We start from the raw sequence: 17,961 nt of genomic DNA, 5'->3' as shown, positions 1-17,961 counted from the left end.
CTTCAAGTGTTTTTGAGCCTTTTATTTTTTTGTTGTTGTTGGATTTTGAGTAGCTGGCAGATGTTTTGAAAGAAGAAAGAAAAAAATAAAACTTTTTATATGTCCAATAGAACTTGTTAGCAAAGTTTTGGAAAGAAGAAAAATTTCATTTCAAAAATTGTATTATTTTAGTTATTCATGATGTTTTCTTCTCAATACACGTTTAAATGCGAATGCGTGTGTGAAAATAAATTTTTTCTCTTTAATGGAACCCTACACCACTACTGTGGTACAGGGTATTTTAACTTAGTGAATTTGTTTGTAACACCCAGTAGGAATAGGGCTGGACCCATTGATAAGTAAGCCAATCGACTCAGAATCACTTTCAGAATCGATTTAGCTATGGCTGTCTGTCCATCAATCTGTCAGTATGTCTGTCCATGTTAATTTGTGTACAAAGTACAGGTTGCAATTTTTATCAGATCCTCCTCAAATTTGGCACAAGCATTTTCTTGCGCCTAGAGACAAAACCTATTGAAATTGGAAAAAATCGGTTCAGATTTGGATATAGCTCCCATATATATGTTCGTCCGATTTGGACTAAAATTGCAATTATATTGTCATTTGTTAACCGAATTTCATGAAATTCTGCACGAGTGATTCTCTTATAGGTCTCGACATTGTAAATGAATTTAATAGCAATCAGCATAGATTTAGATATAGCATCCATATATATGTTCGTCCGATTTGGACTAAAATTGCATTTATATCGTTATTTGTAAACCGATTCTAACGAAATTCTGCACGAGTGATTCCCTTATAGGTCTCGACATTGTAAATGATTTTCATAGCAATCAGCTCAGATTTAGATATAGCTTCCATTTGGACTAAAATTGCTATAACATCGTCATTTGTAAACCAATTCTCACGAAATTTTGCACGAGGGAATTTTCTTAAAAGTCTCGACATTATTGGTGAAGTTCATATAAATCGGAAATCGATATGGACTAGCATTTCAATAACTTGATCATTTGTTAAACGATTCACACGAAAATTGGCACAAAATATTCCCTTATGAATGCCGGTATTGCTTTTGAATTTAATAGAAATCGGTTCTGATTTAAATATAGCTCTCATATATATTTTGCACGAAGGGTTCTCTTCTGATGACTGATGAATTTCATAGAAATTTGTTCAGTTTTAGATTCCATATATGTGTATCTCCCGATTTTCACTTTTAAGGCCTTTGCTAACCCATTTATCAATCGATCTTCTCAAAAATTTGCCCAACGATTGACTCTACGGCTCCTACAATATGTTCCAATTTTGATCGAAATTCTACATATCAAATTTAAGCAAATTTTAAGTTCGACGAATTAGTCTGCATGTCCTATGTTGGGTAGGGTATCAAAAGGTCGGCTTCGCCCGACTTTAGCTCATCCCCACTTGTTAGAGACTGTTTTCTCCATATTTTATCTATAAATTCAAGTAAAATTTTATACTATTGTGATTTTTTGAACATATTCCAGCTCGAGATCATATTCAATGCTTTCATATTGTCCCCATTGGTTTGTGTTTAAGGTCTATAGGGTGGTGCAACCTGCGAATACTAGTTGCTGAATTTAAGATATATTCTTACCCCATTATTAAATAGCTTTTTTATACCCACTACCGAACGATGCGGGTATATTAATTTTGTCATTCCCTTTGCAACATATCGAAATATCCATTTCCCACCCTATAAAGTATATATATTCTTGATCAGCGTAAAAATCTAAGACGATTTAGACATGTCCGTCCGTCTGTCTGTTGAAATCACGCTACAGTCTTTAAAAATAGAGATATTTAGCTGAAACTTTGCACAGATTCTGTTTTTGTCCATAAGTAGGTTAGCTTCGAAGATGAGCTATATCGGACTATATCTTGATATAGCCCCCATATAGACCGATCCGCCGATTAAGGGTCTTGGCCCACAAAAGTCACATTTATTATCCGATTTTGCTGAAATTTAGGATAGAGGGCTGCGTTAGGCCCTTAGACATCCTTCGTCAATTTGGCTCAGATCGGCCTAGATTTGGATATAGCTGTCATGTAGACCGATCATCCTATTTAGGGTCAAAGGCCCATAAAAGTCACATTTATTATCTGATTGTGCAAAAATGTGGGACAGTGAGTTGTGTTCGACACCCTCCTTCAATTTGGCCCTGATTGGTCCAGATTTGGGTATAGCTGCCATTTAGACCGATATCTCGATTTAAGATCTTAAGCAGATTAAAGGCGCATTTATTGTCCGATGTCGCCGATATTTGGGACAGTGAGTTAAATTCAGTCCACAGATCGGTCCAGATTTGGATATAGCTGCCATATAGACCGATCCGTCGATATAAGGTTTTGAGCCCACAAAAGGCACATTTATTGTTCGATGTCGCCGAAATTTGGGACAGTGAGTTGTGTTAGGCCAGTCGACATCGTTTTTTTATTTGGCCCAGATCGCTTCAGATTTGTATATTGCTGCCATATAGACCGATCTCTCGATTTAAGGTTTTGGTCCCATAAAAGGCTCATTTATTGTCCGATGTCGCCGAAATTTGGGACAGTTAGTTAAGTTAAGCCCTTCGATATACCTCTGCAATAAGGCACAAATCGGTCCAGATTTGGATATGCCTGCCATATAGACCGATCTGTCGATTTAAGGTTTTGAGCCCATAAAAGGCGCATTTATATTTCGATGTCGCCGGAATTTGGGACAGTGAGTTGTGTTGGACCCTTCGACATTCCTCTTCAAATTGGCACGGATCGGTCCAGATTTGGATATAGCTGTCATATAGACCCATCTCTCGATACAAGGTTTTGGGGCCATAAAAGGCGCATTTAGTAGTACAAATCTTTGTTCAATTGTGTATAACAAAATACTGGTCTTTTCAGTAGCTATATCTAAAAATAAACAGATATGAACCATATACGACACGGGTATCGAAAAGTCTTACATAAGACACTGAGTAAAATTTCAGTTAAATCGGATAATCGGATATATCCGGACCGATCTTGGCCAAATTAAAGAAGGATGTCGAAGGGCGGATATTAAATGTGGCTTTTATAGGACTAAGACCCTAACTCGGCGGTTCGGTCTCTATGGGGGCTATATCAAGATATAGTCCGATATAGCCCATCTTCGAACTTAACCTGTTTGAGGACTAAAAAAAGAATCTGTGCAAAGTTTCAGCCCAATATCTTTATTTTTAAAGACTGTAGCGTGATTTCAACAGACAGACGGACGGACATGGCTAGATCGTTTTAGATTTTTACGCTGATCAGGTATATATATACTTTATAGAGTCAGAAATGGATATTTCGATGTATTGCAAACGGAATGAAAAAATGAATATACCCCCATCCGTCGGTGGAGGGTATAAAAATTAGAAAAGTTAACGCTTTTTATATAGCTAACGACATTTGAGATGCATTGCTAGAAAGCTCTTCATCCGAAGACAAGGATGCAATTCTCTGGCCCCTACGGCCAAAAAGTTCGTTTGCCCTTTTATTCCCGCTGGGAGGATCGTACAATCCTCAGAGAAGGCGTCAACCCCTTCTGTCACACCAAGACTGTTGGTGGCAACACAGCCCAGATTATTTAAGACCTGAAGGTCAGTTTAACACTCGACGTCTACGAGTTAACACCAATTCCATGATCGCAGTGGTCTCCGGGGCCAGGTGGGTATTATGGTCAGGCAGTCGGCAACAGATCATAGTCCCTGTTTTCTCAATATAGAACCACACACCCACTGTTCCACTATGGCTCTAGCTGTGATCCATCCGCGTAGCATAAACCTTCAGATGGCATTTCCAGAATTCTCTAATTCAAGCCTGTGCCCACAAAACAAGTATTATCTCAGGTATCCGAATCGAAACCTCTTTCATTCTATTCAGGTTTCCTATGGTCATGGTCCTCTTATCCTCTATCCATTTTGCCATCGACTTAAGTCTCATAGCCGCAGTAGCTAATAATTAATTTGAATGTGTATCGTCCGAAAATCTACATTAGCATCGTGGTCCCCATGGCTCCGCCCATGCCAAGAAAAAATGTTTTCTGAATTATCCTCGGTTTCAAGATCCATTTCGAGCAGAAAGCGTAGTTTTATACCCTTTTCTTACGGAAAGAGAAGATTTAGTATACTTTTCTTAGGGAAAAGGTAGTTTTATTACCCTTTTCTTGGGAAATGGGTAGTTTTGTTATCCTTTCGTTGGGGAAAGGGTAGTTTCATTACCCTTTCCTTGGGAAAAGGGTAGTTTTATTAACCTTTTCCTTGGGGAAAGTCCAGCTTCGTTGCTCTTTCTTGGGAAATGGCTAGTTTTATTATCTTTTCGTTGGGAAAAGTGTAGTTTTATTTCCCTTTCCTTGGGAAAAGGGTAGTTTTATTACCCTTTCCTTGGGGAAAGGGTAATTTTATTACTCTTTCCTTGGGGAAGGGATGGTTTTAGTACGATTTCTTTGGGTAAAAGATAGGTTTATTACCCTATACTTGAGGAAAGGGTAGTTTTATCACTCTTCCTTTGGGGAAAGGGTAGTTCTATTACCCTTACCTTGGAAAAAGTGTAGTTTTATTACCCTTTCCTTGGCGAAAGGGTAGTTTTATTACCCTTTCCTTGGGGAAGGGATGGTTTAAGTACGATTTCTTTGGGGAAAAGGTAGGTTTATTACCCTTTATCCATATTGTCTTTATAGGTCCACTTTCGGCTTCTCTCATGACCTTCAATATACGTGTCTAATATGGTCTGAATCGATCAATAGTTTGATGCAGCTCCCATATAAACCTATTTCCCAATTTTGCTTCTTGAGCCCCTTCAAGGCGTTATTCTTATCAGAATGAACTGAAATATTACACAATGACTTCTACAATATTCAGCATTCATTTATGATCCGAATCGGACTATAACTTGATATAGTTCCAATAGCATAACAGTTCTTATTCAATATTCTTGGTTTGCTTAAAAACACCTAACGCACATTGATCTCGACAAATGCGATCCATGGTGGAGGGTATATAAGATTCGGCCCGAACTAAGCACGCTCTTACTTTTTTAATTTTTATACAAGTTACAAATCTATCATAAATTTAAGACAAAATCTTTATATTTCTTTATTAAAGCTGCATTTTACTCAACACAACAAATTATTACAATACACATTCCATGAATGATAATTGACTTAAATATTACGCTCAACACCATTATTCCTTGTCAGAGCCTTATAGAAATCCTTATTACTTATATTCTGTTGCTTTGTTATTTGAAAGCATTTTAAAAGCTTCACACATTGTGGTATTATAAAAAAAACCCACACACACAACCACACACACGTCCATAAAGCATATTCCTATGAAGTTCTAACATACTTACAAAGCGATACAAGGAAAAGAAAAGGAAGATAAAAACAAAAATCCCATTGAGCATTTTAAAGACAAACAAAATACCATTCTAACACTTTCTGTTATGATACAAAAACAAAAAAAAAAAAACAAGAAATATTTCCCACACAAGCATGCCAAGAAAAATGCCCGATATGAGTAGCACGGAGTAAAAAAAAAACCAAGCATGTCGTCTCACAGATTATAGCACGTACTATAAAATAGTAAACATGTTACAATCTTCTTGACATCTTTATGGATGGTTTTATACACTTTGTGCCGACATAGTTGGCTGGCAGGACTAAAAAACTAAAATGTAATGTAAGTCTTACTACACCCTACTTATGTCTACTTCCGGCTACGGAGAGGGAAACGGAAACTTTGTTACAGCAGATAGGCAGGAAATGCAAGAGAAGGAAACTTCTATGACAAAATAGTTTATCTTTGCCTTTAATCAAAATTGAAATAATATGTTAGGAATGTAACAATATATTTATAAACTTTTAAGATTTTCTAAAATTTAAGGAGGGAGGGTAGAAAAGAAAAAACACCAAATAAAAAATCTTAGAAATACATCTTGAATTGCTTGTACTCGCATACAAATTTTGTTTTTTTATTTCTCCACCAAACAATCAAAATGAAATTTATTTTGCTATTTGCCCAAGAATGCTTAACTAAAACGAGATACAAGCATACTTCGTATGGTTTATTGTTTGGGAAATAACAAAATAACAAAAAAACAAATATAATATTGAGATGCGCTTCCTGTATTTTTTCTCTTCTACGAAATAAGCTACATCAGAAGTAATTTCAGTTCTTGTTTTCATTCCACTCATATGCAATCAAAAACATTGAGTCGGTATGGAGCAATAAGTATTTATTATGCGCATATAAACCAGATTTTTGCCAACATAGCAATAAAGTTTGAAAGAGAATTGTATTGTTCTGTGTTTTTGTTAGTTGGTAATAAAATCTAGGTTTGCTGATAAGCAAACAATGCAATGTGAGGAAAATGCATTTTGCTTGGAGACTTTGCTATTTGAAGTGTCATTTTGCCAAAATAATTCTAGAGCTCTGTTTTTCTATCCATGGAAAAACCAGAACTTGAAAGACTTTTTATTTTTTTTTTTTTTTTGAGTTTTTGTTGCAAGCAAATTGTCAACTCCATAATGAAGTTAACCCCTGATTGCCTGACCCTCGTTTCCCTTGGCTGATTTTGATGAAATTTCATATATTCATCGGTCGGTCCGAATCTTGGGAAACCACCACCATGAATACTGCTAAAAATTTATAAAACAAGTAAAAAGGTGCAAAGTTCGGCCGGGCCGAACTATAGATACCCACCATCTCGGGTATATATGTAAACTACCTTTCATCATAATCCGGTGAAAAATTCAGAATTGATGACCCCATGGCAGCTTTATCGAAATATGGTCCGATTTGGACCAAATTTGACACGGATATTGAGTAGTCTAATAAATCCACATCTTTGTTCAATTTTACAGAACAAAATATTGGTCTTTTTGGTAGCCATATCCAAATATAGACCAATCTGAACCATAAACGACACGGATGTCAAAAAGCCTAACATAAGTCACTGTGTCAAATCTCGGCAAAATCTGATTATAAATGTGCTTTTTATGGGACCAAGACTTTGAATCGAGATATCGGTCTATATGGCAGCTATATCCAAATCTGTAACGATCTGGGCCAAATTGAAGAGGGCTGTCGGTAAGCCTAACACAACCTACAGTTCTAAATTTCGGCAAAATCGGACAAAAAATGCTCTTTTATGGGTCCAAAAACTTAAATCGAGAGATCGGTCTATATGACAGCAATATCCAAATCTAGACCGTTCTAGGCCAAAAGGAAGAAGAATATCGGAGGGCCTTACATAACTCACTGTCCCAAATTTCGGCGACATCGAACAATAAATGTGTCTTTTATGGGCCCAAAACCTTAAATCGAGAGACCGGTCTATATGGCAGCTATATCCAAATCTAGACCAATCTGAGCCAAATTAAAGAAGAATAACGAAGGTCCTAACACAACTCACTGTCTTAAATTTCGGTGACATCGGACAATAAATGCGTCTTTTATGGGCCCAAAACCTTAAATCGAGAGATCGGTCTATATGGCAACTATATCCAAATCTGAACCGATCTAGGCCAAATTGCAGAAATATATGGAGGGGCCTAACATAGCTCGCTGTCCCAAATTTCGGCGACATCGAACAATAAATGTGTCTTTTATGGACCCAAAACTTTGTATCGAAAGATCGGTCAATATGGCAGCTATATCCAAATCTGAACCGATTTATGCCATATTGCAGATGTATGCCGAGGGACTCAATTTAACTCACTGTCCCAAATTTCGGCAACATCGGACAATAAATGCGCCTTTTATGGGCCTAAAACCTCAAATCGAGAGATCAGACTATATGGCAGCTATATCCAAATCTGAACCGATTTGGGCCAAATTGAAGCAAGATATCGAAAGATCTGACACAACTCACTGTCACAAATTTCAGCAAAATCGAATAATAAATGTGGCTTTTATGGGCGTAAGACCCTAAATCGCCGGATCGGTTTATAGGCAGCTATATTCAAATCTGGACCGATCTGAGTCAAATTGAAGAACGATTTCGAAGGGCCTTACACAACTCACTGTCACAAATATCGGCGAAATCGGAGAATAAATGCGTCTTTTATAGGCGCAAGACCATAAATCGAGAGATGGTTCTATATGGCGTCTGTAACAAAATCTGGACCGATCTGAGCCAAATTGAGGAAGGATATCGAAGGGCCTAGCACAATTCACCGTCCCAAATTCAGCAAATCGGATATTAAATGTGGCTTTTATGGGCCTAAGACCCAAAATCGGAGGATCGGTCTATATGGCAGCTATATCCAAATCTGAACCGATCTGAGCCAAATTGACGAAGGATATCGAAGGGCCTAACATAACTCACTGTCCAAAATTTCAGCAAAATCGGATAATAAATGTGGCTTTTATGGGCCTAAGACCCTAAATCGTCGAATCGGTCTATATGGGGGCTATATCAAGATATAGTTTGATATAGATCTTCTGCGAACTTAACCTGTTTATGGACAAAAGAAGAATCTGGGTAAAGACGGACGGACAGACGGTCGGATGGACATGGGTAGATCGTCTTAGATTTTTAACGCTGATCACGAATATATATACTTTATAGGGTCGGAAATGGGAATTTCGATGTGTTGCAAACAAAATGACAAAATTAACATACCCTCATTCTTCGGTGGTGGGTATTATAAATTTGGTTAAAGAGCACAATTTTAGTCTACATACCAAACATCTGTTAAACCAGCAAAAATCAAAGCTCGTAGGAACCGAACAAGGATGATCGATAAACCGGTTTACATGGGAACTATATCAGATTATAGACTGATGTGGACTGTATTTGACGCAGTTAATGGAAATCGTAACAGAACACCGCATGCAATTTCAGCCAAATCGGACAAAAAATGCAGCTTGTAGGGGCGCAAGAAGTGAATTCGGGAGATCGCTTATTTGGGAGCTATATCGGGTTATAGACCGATGGCGACCGTACTTGGCACAGTTCTTGCAAGTCATAAAAATGTTAGCTAAATCAGAAAAAAATTGCGGCTTTCAGGGGCTCAAGAAATCAAATCGGAAGATCGGTTTAAATGGGAGCTTTACTAAAATTTGATCCGATATGACCCATATGCAATCCCCATAGATCTATATCAATATTTAGTATCTGTGCAAAATTTCAAGCGCCTAACTTTACGCATACGACGCTGTCGCGATTTCTACAGTCGCGATTTCTACGGACAGACGGACATGACTAGACCGACTCAGAATATCCAGATGATCAAGAATATATATACTTTATGGGGTCTATTCTTGATCGTAAAGACATTTTAAGTCGATCCAGCCATGTCCGTCCGTCTGTCGAAAGCGCGCTAACTTTCGAAGGAGTAAAGCTAGGCGCTTGAAATTATGCACACTAACTTTTTATTAGTGTAGGTCGGTTGGGATTGTAAATGAGCCATATCGGTCCATGTTTTGATATAGCTGCCATATAAACCGATCTGGGATCTTGACTTCTTGAGCCATTACAGGTCGCAATTCTTATCCGATTTGGCTCAAATTTAGCATGACGTGTTTTTTATAACTTCCAACAAATGTGCTTAGTATGGTTCAAATTGGTCTATTACAAGATATTGCCTCCATATAAACCGATCCTTGGCTCTTAGAGCCTCTAGAGTGTGCAATTCTTATAAGATTTGGCTCAAAATTTTGCTTTAGATATTTTGTGTTACTTCAAAATTTGTGCCAAGTATGATCCAAATCCGTTCATAATCTGATATAGCTCCCATATAAACCGATCTAGGGTATATACTTCTTGTGCCGCTAAAGGTCACATTACCTGATATACAATAGGTCCTATATAAACCGATATCGGATATTCACTACTTGAGCCTCTAGAGGGCGCAATTATTAACCGATTTGATCTGACCACCAATAACTGTGCCAAGTACGGTTTAAATCGATTAATAACCTAGTATGGCTCCCATTCAAACCGATCTCGAATATTGACCTCTTAAGCATCTAGAGGGCGCAATTATTATCCGATTTGGATGAAATTTAGCATGAAGTATTTTGATCTAACCACCAATAACTTTACCTAGTATTGCTCGAATCGGTTCATAACTTCATATAGCTCCCATATAAACCGATATCAGATCTTGACTTCTTGAGCCGCTAGAGGGCGCAGTTATTGACCGATTTGACTGAAATTTAGCATGAAGCGTTTTGTTTTTACTTCTAACAACTGTACTAACTATTTTTCAAATCGGTTCATAACCTGATATAACTCCCATATAAACCGATTTCATATCTTGACTTCTTTAGGCACAACTACTATCTTATTTATCTTAAATTTAGCATAAAGTGTTTTGGTTGGACCATTAACAACTGTGCCAAATATGACCCAAATCCTATATAAACCGATATCGGATATGAGGGCGCAATAATTAACCGATGGTCTGAAATTTTTAATGAAGCGGTTTGTTTTGACTCCCAATAACTGTGCCAAGTATGGTCTAAATCGGTTCACAACCTGATATAGCTCCAATATTAACAGATCTGGAGATTTAATTTCATGAGCCTAATTCTTATCGGATTTGGATTTGAAATTTTGCACAATGAATTCCACTTTGGTCTCCAACAGCCGAACCAAGTATGCCCCCAATCTGTTCAAAACTTGGTACAGCTCAAATAGCGTAGCAATTCTTTTTATTATCCATTGTTTGTCCACAAAGAGATATCGACCAAAGAACTTGATAAATGCGATCCATGGTGGAGGGTATTTCAGATTCGGCCTGGATGAACTTAGCATACTTTTACTTGTTACTTCTCATTTTGGTTTAAAATATAGGTAACTAGCCGAACCGGGCCCGCTCCGCTGCGCCTTCTTTGACTCTCTAATATATTTTTGGGGTGGGGACACTTCGTCCTAAATGCGGATATCGAATTCGTGCCATTGTGGCATATGACGATGAACGCGTTCGAATCCTGGCGGGAACATCGGAAAAAGCGTTGTTTATCCCCTCTGCCATGCATGGTAATTTAAAAAATTTTCCCCAAAGAGGTGTTGCACTGCGGGACGCCGTTCGATCTCGGCTATAAAAAAGGTCCCTTATTATTGAATTTAAACTTGAATCGGAAAACATTCATTGATGTATGAGAATTTGCCCCTTGTCGGTTCCTGATGGTAATGTTCTTCCTTAGAGTAATGTTCTCATTAGTGGAAGGATGGCACCTCAGACATTTCGACTCAAATATGGATATAAAATTCGTGTTGTACTTTCAAATCAGTTTAATTTGAGACCAATATTGCCAAGACCGGTAAATATGAAGGTGTTTTGGGACTGGGGCAGCCACCGGCACTTTGCCCTGAAAATAGATATCATATTCGTTCTTTATTCCCAGGGGAAATGAAGTTAAGTTTACGGGGTGCTTTGGAGCGTATCCCAACACGCTTGGCTTCAAAATTGGATATCAAATTCGTTTTCTACTCTCAAATACCTTTCATTTGAGTCCCATATTGTCATAATGGGTCAAATAAACCATTTGAGGTATCTTAAGGAGGAAAAGCGCCACCTAGACTTGAACTCAAATTTTAATGTCATATCGTAATCTACTCCCTAATATCTTTCATTTGAGTACCCATTTAGAGTATTTGGGGGTGGGTGAGCTCCCATTATTTGGACCTAACGTTTTATGCCATATTTGTAATCTAATGCCTAATACTTTTCATTTGAGTCCCATATTGACATGAACTTCGAATATATCTGCATAGAGGAGTTTTGGGGTTATGGGCCCGCTGCGTACATGGACCCAAATTTCAATACCATATTCGTTCTCTGGTCTCCAATACCTTTTATTTGATACCCTTATTTTGCCCATCGGACCACTTTCGGAAAGGGTGGCGTTTTTGGGGTAAGGGGGAGGGTCCGCCTCCATCCGATATTCAAAAATTATATAGCCTATGTTTCCTTCCAGACAAACGTACACAATCTATGATAATTTTAAGAAAATCGGTTCAGACATGTATCATATAGTCATAATGGGTCCAATGGCGTTTTTGAGGGGTGGCGTGACCCCCTATACTTCGATCTGATTTTATATACCAGATTCGAAATCTACTCCCGAATACCTTTCATTTGAGCCCCATATTGAAATGAACGTCCAATATGTCTGTGTGGGGAGTTTTGGGGTTAAGGCGGCCAGATGGGTGCTTAAACTCAAATTTTAATACCATATTCATATTCTACTCTCCAATACCTTTCATTTGATACCTATATTGTCCCAATCGATCCACTTTTGATTTTGGGTTGTGTTTTTGGCATAGGAGGAGGGTTCGTCCCCCTTCCGATACCGAAAAATTATATAGCCTATGTTTCCTTCCAGACCAACCTACACAATATGCGAAAATTTCGAGAAAAACGGTTCTGCCGTTTTTCAGTCTATACGGAACAAATAAAATGAGTCCCATATATCCGTGATTAGCTAATATGCCCATTTTAGGCGTTTTGACATGAATTTGTATGCCACATTCGTTATCTACTCCCGCAAACTTTTCATCTGATACCCATATTGTCCTTATCGGTCCACTTTTGATTTTGGGTTGTGTTTTTTGTGGTAACGGGGGAGGGTCCGCCCCTTTACGCTATCAACAAATTATAAAGCCTATTCCTACTTCCTGACCATATTCGTAATCTACTCCCGAATGCCTTTTATTTGAGTCCCATATTGTCATGATCGTCAAATAAACCTATTTTAGGGGGGTTTTGGGCTGGGTCCAGGTACTTGGACCCTACTTTTATTATGAAATTCGTACTCTACTCTTGAATACCTTTCATTTAAATCCCATATTATCCCGATCGGTCCAATTTTATTTTTAGGTAGTACTTTTGGGGTCAGGGAGAGAATTCGCCCCCTCCCGATATCTAAAATTTATATAGCCTATGTTTCTTCAGACAAACTGTGAAAATTTCATGGTAATCGGTTCAGCTCTTTTTGAGTCTATACGGAACAAACAAACAAACCGACAAACACACATACAAACAAACACAAATTGAATTTTATATATAAGTTATAGACCAATCTGAACCATATAAGAAAAGCATATCGAAAAGTCATAAGTCACTGGCTCAAATTTCAGGGAAAGTATTATACACTTACTTTTTATTAGTGTAGGTCCGTTGGGATTGTTAATGGGCTATATCGGTCCATGTTTTGGTATAGCTGTCATATAAACCGATCTGGGGTCTTGACTTCTTGAGCCACTAGAGGGCGCAATTATAATCTAATTCAGCTGAAATTTTGCATGAAGTGTTTTATTATGACTTTCAACAGCTTTGCCATGTATGGTTCAAATCGGTTCATAACCTGGTATAGCTGCCATATAAACCGATCTGGGGTCTTGACTTCTTGAGCCACTAGAGGGCGCAATTATAATCCGATTTGGCTGAAATTTTTCATGGCGCGTTTTGTCATGACTTCCAACAACAGTGTTAAGAATAGTTCAAATCGTTTCATAATCTGGTAAAGATGCCATATAAACCTACCTGGGGTTTTGACTCTTGACCCACTAGAGGGCACAATCATTAACCAATTTAGTTGAAACTTTGCGTGGGGTGTTTTGTTGTGACTTTCATCAAATGTGGAAAGTATGGTTCAAATCCGTCCATATCTTGATATAGCTGTCATATAAACCGATCTAGGATCTTGACTTCTTGAGCCTCTAAAGGGCACAATTGTTATCTGATTTGGTTGACATTTTGTGCAACGGCTTCTCTCATGACCTTCAACAAACGTATTGAATATTGTCTGAATCCGTTTATAGCCGAATACAGCTCCCATCTCTTTTTCAGCCCCTAAAGGGCTCAATTCTTACTAGATTTGGCTGAAATTTTACACAATGACTTCTACTGTGGCCTCCAATATTAAATTTAATTATGGTCCGAAATGAACCTTAGCTTTTATATAGTTCCAATAATATTGCAATTCTTTTCTTTTATTGTTTGTTTGCCTAAGAAAAGATACCGGGAAAAGAGCTCGACAAATGCGATCCATGGTGGAGGGTGTATAAGATTCGGACCGGCTGAACTAAGCACGCTTATACTTGTTAAACATTGACTGCATGATTTCAACAGACATCCGGATGGGCATGGCTAGATCATCTTATATTTTTACCTCGATCAAGAATACATATGTTTATGTACTTTATAGGGTTGGGAATTAATCCATCGATGTGATTTAAACGGAATGACAAAATGAATGTATCCCAGATCCTTCGATGGTGGGTATTAAAAGGAGTTTGGAATTAACCATGAACGAGAAGCCTGTTTATGTAGACAAGAAACCGATATATTGGAAACAAAAGAAATGGAAATTTTCAATATACCAGCAAGTATTGAGCCCAAAAAATCAAAAACCTGGTTTTCGGAAACCAATCTGATCGCCCTACTAAAAATTATTTTTTCTCCACCAACATTATGGTGTGTAATATGATATGGAAAGCCAAATTTCCTTCTACTTAAAAATGAAAAGGGTTGCGTATGATTTATATTATCTACAATTCTAAGTTAAAACATTGGTGCGTATGATATACATATTTTAATTATGATACTCTATCACGCCATTTAAGTGAATGATTTATATTATTTTTACAAAGCTCCCTGACAAACGAGTGTTTTAAGGATATTTTATACAATCAAGCAAATTCCATTTAAATTTATATCGAATACAAATTTTCAATTTAAAATGTTTTCCCTAAAGAAATTATGTGCTAGGAGGCGTATGATTTATACTAATTATGTTTAACTAACAAAACATTGGTACGTATGATTTTTAATATGTACGATATAAATGTTTGCCCTGGGACCATACGGGTTTCTATGGTTTGTGAATATTATTTGATTACAGTCTCTATAAAAAAATTATCCAAAGCATTTTAAACATTGCTGAAACATTTATTTTAATTTTTTCCTATCATGGGAACCCCATAAATTGAATTTCAATTTAAAATCTCGCCATGCTCTCCAGCTTGTTTGTTCTAAAGTGCATTATGACAAATCAACCATAATAGATAAACATTTGTTTTATAATTTATTCTATCTACCATTCAGTGTTTTTACAGCTCCAATGTAATTATATAAATTGTGAACGTGATGTCATTGCAATTCTCATTTGTGCAACTGTCCTTTGCTCTGCACTCTCGCTTGTTCTTTCTTCAGTTTCAGTGCCTCTCCCTTTGTTCCTACTTCTTGATGGGTTCTTTTTTTTCTAAGTATGGTTTTTTTTTTTAACTAAATTATGCACAATTATAATGGAGGGTAAGTGTTATATATGTACGTCCAACAACAAAACGCCTTGCTGCAGTCATTTTTTTGTTTTTGTTCTTAACAGCACTTAGAGATGATAGAAAAAGGAGCTGTGTGGTGCATCCATTTCAAAACGCTAGACAAAATGCTGAACATTTTCCATGAAAAGGGTTAGCAGAGAGTGCCAGAGTGAGTAACCTCAAATGAGAAAGCTTACATATGACGGGGATTCAAGCAAAAGGGGGGAAAACACAAAAATAAAGCACGAACAGAACCGAAGGACGGTTGGGAATATTAGGAAAAAGAAAAATTAATTTTAACAAAAAACCAAGTATGAGCATGCTAAGTTCGGCGGGGACGAATCTTATATATAATCCACCATGGATCGCATTTGTCAAGGAAACCCCTTTATAGACAAAACAGATTCTTGGGATGGTTTACCTTTAACTAAAAAAGGATGATGGAAAGTCCCAACAAGAAAACCCTAGGGATTGTTGGATAAGAATTGCGCACTCTAGAGACTGAAGAATTATATTAGGACGGTTTATATGGGACCTATATCAGGTTTTGAACTGATTGGAACCATTCTCCGTAGATCTGTTAGAGGTCCTAGAAAAAGACATTGTGCAAAACTTAAGCTACATAAGATAAAAACCAAGAGAGAAAGGCAAGAGTCGTGCGGTGCCGACCGTATAATACCCTACATTTGCCCAATCGGTACAAAGTGGGAGCTATATCTTAATCTGAACCAATTTTGATGGACCCCGCCGGATAATTTCAGATGGGTTTTAAAACAATCCGTTCCACATTTTGAGCAAATATGTTCAAACTATAATACCTACGGTTGACAAATGACAACATTATTGCAAAAAAATTGCAAATTTTGCCCATGAACATTCCACTAAGGAATAGGGGCAAACTTCTCACATATCAAGGAGTGCAGTCCGATTCAAGTTTTTAAGCACAATGATAAGGGGCCTCTTTTTTATAGCCAAGTCCGATCGGCGTGCCGCAGTGCCACACCTATTTGGAGAAAAGTTTAACATGGCATAGTACCTCACAAATGTTGCCGCATTAGGAGTGGAAAACCTTCGCTGAAATTTTTTTCTGCTGATCTCGCCAGGACTCGAACCCAGGCGTTCAGCGTCATAGGCGGACATGCTAACCTCTGACGAACATATATATGGGAGCTACATCCAAATCTAAACCGATTTCGACCATATGGTAGTCGACGAGGAAAGCGTTGCGCAACATTTTGGCAAGATTGGTCAATAAATGCGCTTGCAGGGGCTCTAGAAGTGAAAATCGGTCGAAATACATATATGTCAGCTATATCTAAATCTGATCCGATTTTTACGAAATCCATCTGTAATGTCAACAGTCATAAGAGAATGCCAAATTTCGACACAATCGGTTACTATATGAGCACTTTATTGCAATATTTCTCAAAATCGGACGAACATATATATGGGAGCTATATCTAAATCGGAACCGTTTTCAACCAAACTCTTCAGATATTGTAGTAGATGTCGAGAAAAGAGTTGTGCAAAGTTTTGGCAAGATTGGTCAATAAATGCGCTTGCAGGCGCTCTAGAAGTGAAAATCGGGAGATATACATATATGGCAGCTATATCTAAATCTGAACCGATTTCCATGAAATGCAATAGTTATGTCGGGAGTCATAGAAAAATCCATTATACCAATTTTCGAGAGAATCGGCCAACAAATGATCATTTTGTTGCATTATTACTGTAAATCGGATGAAGATATATATGGGAGCTATATCTAAATTTAAACCGATTTTTTCCAATTTCAACAAGCTTTGTTTCTGGGTACAAAAACATGCCTGTACCAAATTTTAAGACGATCGGACGAAAATTACGACCTGTACTTTATACACAAATTAACATGGACAGACGTACAGACAGACGGACAGACAGCAAATCGAATCAGAAAGTGATTCTGTATCGATTGATATACTTATCAATGTGTCTATCTCTCTTCCTTCTGGATGTTATAAATAAAATTACTGAAATTAAGTTATAATACCCTGTACCAGAGTAGTGGTGTAGGTAAAAATATGTTCTCCAAGGATTTAATGGCTGCCTGGCTGTCAGAGAATAAATTAATGGCAATCGTTGTTATAACATTATATCTTAGCCATTCCACCACTTCCTTAACTGCAATGATCTCTGCTTGATACAAACTGCAGTGGTCGGCTAATCAGTCCTATTTCTTCAGAGAACAACTAACAGCCCACCTGGTCGTATAGTTTGGAACCATGCGTGAGCCCTTTCCAGAAAAAAAAGTATCAAGTTATATTTCGATTTGGACCGTGCTTGGTACAGTAGTGGAAAGTCGTAACAGAACACCACATAGAAAATTTCAGCCTTATCTGACAAAAACTGCGGCTTGTAAGGGCTCAAGAAATCAAATCGGCAGATCGGTTTATATGGGAGCTATATCAGGTTATAGACCGTTGTGTGCCGTACTTGGCACAGTTGTTTGAAGTCATAACAGAGCTTTACACGCAAAATTTCTGTCAAATCAGGCAAATATTACAGCTTGTAAGGGCTCAAGAAGTCAAATCGGGAGATCGGTTTATATAAGAGCTATATAAGGTTATAAACCGAATTGAACCGTACTTGGCACAGTTGTTGTAAGTCAAAACAGGAACT

The 17,961-nt window shown here is 37.6% G+C and overlaps 1 protein-coding gene across 4 annotated transcripts in view; it reads right to left on the bottom strand.

Moving 5' to 3' along the window:
• Positions 1-17,961, bottom strand: part of LOC106086062 (guanine nucleotide-binding protein subunit gamma-e) — a 312,964-nt gene that overhangs the window by 10,925 nt on the left and 284,078 nt on the right. The gene's annotated exons all lie outside the window — the stretch shown is intronic.

The sequence above is a fragment of the Stomoxys calcitrans genome, chromosome 3 (genome assembly GCF_963082655.1).
Source record: "Stomoxys calcitrans chromosome 3, idStoCalc2.1, whole genome shotgun sequence".
Classification (NCBI taxonomy): Eukaryota; Metazoa; Arthropoda; class Insecta; order Diptera; family Muscidae; genus Stomoxys; species Stomoxys calcitrans.
Note: the sequence above shows the minus strand (reverse complement) of the source record. Positions and strands in the feature narration are given on the sequence as shown.